The sequence below is a fragment of the Egretta garzetta genome, unplaced genomic scaffold (genome assembly GCF_000687185.1).
Source record: "Egretta garzetta isolate BGI_Z169 unplaced genomic scaffold, ASM68718v1 scaffold72, whole genome shotgun sequence".
Taxonomy (NCBI): domain Eukaryota; kingdom Metazoa; phylum Chordata; class Aves; order Pelecaniformes; family Ardeidae; genus Egretta; species Egretta garzetta.
The window spans coordinates 1,011,139-1,013,925 of NW_009259032.1; positions in this window are offsets into that span (position 1 = coordinate 1,011,139).

Below are 2,787 nucleotides of genomic sequence, written 5' to 3' on the forward strand. Positions count from 1 at the left end.
AGACTTTAGCTGAAAAAGATCCTTAAACACGTGCGTGCACAATAAACTCAGGTTACACAGCAATTAAGACCCAAACGCCAGTCATTTGTTTCTGTGGGGTTACCTGTGCAGTCAGGCCTGAAGATTTTTTCCTGAACCGTAAGATAATGATTTTTAGGTGCAGTTCAGTTGAAGAGTTCTGATCTCTTTCAAGGCAGGTTGTGTGTGATCCGGATCACTATTCAAACAGGAGGAGAGGGGGTTTAATGATACTGAATTGATCTCATCTGTAGTAACGTGGGTTCAGTAGAAATAAGAGCACAATAATATCTCAAATCTCAGAGCATTCTAACAAAATGTTTTCAGTGGCGCCCAAGCTAGTTTATTGTACCAGCTAAGGTACGTTTAACTCATGACTTGAGCAGAAGCCAAAGAAGGCCCGTTTAAACCGAGCCTGTGAGGACAGAAAGGAGAGGTACAGTATTCTCCATATGCCGGATACGTGTGTTTTTCAAGGCATTTTCAACAGCATGAAGGGTAGAGAATATAACAGCTGTCTTCAGAGTAGAGGAAGAGAAGAAAACCAGAGTTAGAGAATAAAGCGCAATGAACCTCCTTGCTTCTCTCCTCTTCAGGATCGTGCAAAGCCCATTTCTGTTGTAATCTGCCAAGCATAGTAGACACCTCCAGTTAGTATCTTTGTTAGGATAGTTGCAGGGGTCCCAAACAATAAACCCATGAAATCATTCTTATTAGGGCCATTTTATATGGCAGCAAGCAGTTCTACCTTCACATGGTGGAAGGAAGTGGCTCCTGACTGGGGCACGACACCTCGTCCATACTGTCCCAGGATTTTTCTCCCCGCGGCTCCCCATCCACACTCAGCAGAATGTTGATTTGCCTGTGTGACTGTGCAGCCCTGGACAGCCCCTCCCAACGGCCCCGAGGTGTGGCGCTGTGGGAGCCTCCAGTTAGGAGCTTTCCTGCGACTGAGCAGCGTCCACGCGCCCCATCAGAGCACGCTCCCTCCGTTAGCACGTGATGACACTATGAAAAATCCACAAAAGCCAGGAAAAAAATCCAGTAGTTTGCCAAGAGACAAACCCTTCGTCTGACAAAACACAAACGGTGTTTCCTCAGACCGTAAACTACGCCAGTGCTTAGTGAGCATCACTTGGCTTCACGTAGAGCTGAGCACCCCCGTGCCTCTGCTCTCCCACCGCACCCCACCCGCCCAGCAAATCCCCCAGGCGACAGCACAGGGCGGTTGCGTAGCTCCAGCGGGCAGAGACACGCGCTGGGCAGCTCTGCTCTTACACGCTTGTGAGACCACCCTCACTGACCGTGCATCACAGGCAAATGATCATTCGCACGCGGCATCACTCCCTCTATTGCTCCCAGGTTATCAGACGGAGAGCACGGATCCCAGCAATAAAAAACATTGTGCTGCACGGATCACTGGGTGACGAGAGGCCAGCGCTGTGCTCCAGGGCTGCCACATCTTCGGCCGCTCAGGACAAGTGAAACAAATCTTCCTCCTGCAAGATACATAAATCATAGCACAAGTCATGACAGATAGCTTTTGGTTTTTAGAGCAGCAGGCAGACCAGGCTGAATATTGAAAAACCTTAAAAACTTGATTCTCAAAATCCTTATTCCTGGGAAATTATACAGCAGCAGCACTCACAGTCTGATGGAGGCTACCAAAGGTGCACAAAGAAACCTATGAAAAAGTAGAAGTTTCCTGGGAAAAATTGCTAAACGTCCCTGTGCACCTGAAATCCAAGTCAAAATGATCCATATGGCCATTCCAGTGTCCAGTGCTCACCTCCATGACAGGAGCACGGCAGCACCTGGCCATCATCACCCTGAGGCTGGGCTTGGCCAGCAGGGCTGGGGAACGGGCTGCCCAGCAGCACTTCCACGTGGCGGGAGCCACTCACACCACAGGGACCTCATGTCCCAGGCAAGAGCTCAGCCAGCTGTAGGGGCACAGTAGTGCTGCCGGGCTGTGTCGGTGAAGTGTGGGACAGGTTCAGGGGATTTGGGAGCCGGGGGTTCCGCCAGCCAACACCCAGCGCTGCTGCTGCTGACCTTCCCCCTCGCCCCACGGAACAGGGCTGGGACACGCCGTCGCAAGCTCCCACACGAGCCTCTCCAGGCAGCTCCCTGAACATAAACTGGGGGCTGACGTCTTCCCAAGTGCAGAAGCAGTTCCCAAAGCTGAGGGTCACACACACGGTGCTCACCTCAGCCTGGTCCTCCAAAGAGGTCTCGCTCATCCAATCGCCTGTAAATCACCTCGCCCAACGCCTCAGCAGAAACAGCTCTGCAGGAACCAGGACAGCCCCAGGGGAGCGAACCCCCTCACGAACCTGGTTACACACGAGTGAAACAAATGTGTCCTTGGAAAAGCGCCTCCCTCCCCCCCCAAACACATTCTCCTCTTACTACTCTGGTGAAAATAGCTGCAGAGCCACAGGCGATTAAGTTTCACTCCAGAAGGGCATGCGTCCACTGTTCCATGTTTTCACTGTCTTTTTTTTTATTTGTCTTTTTTTTTTTCATTTTAATCCTTTCCCAAACACCTTGGCGTGAAACGCCGCCAGGTCAAACGCTACCCCTTGGCAACAAGGGGACCCCAAGGAGCGAATCTCCTCCCTCCTCACCCGCCGGAAGCAGCGGGAGGAGAAAAATCTCAGTCAGCTCCCCGTGCCTCTCCGGCAGGGAGGGCAGGGCACGGCTGCAGGCAGAGCCCCCAATAAAAGCCTCCCCATGGAACTTCTGCCCACTCCCCCTGGAGCCCGA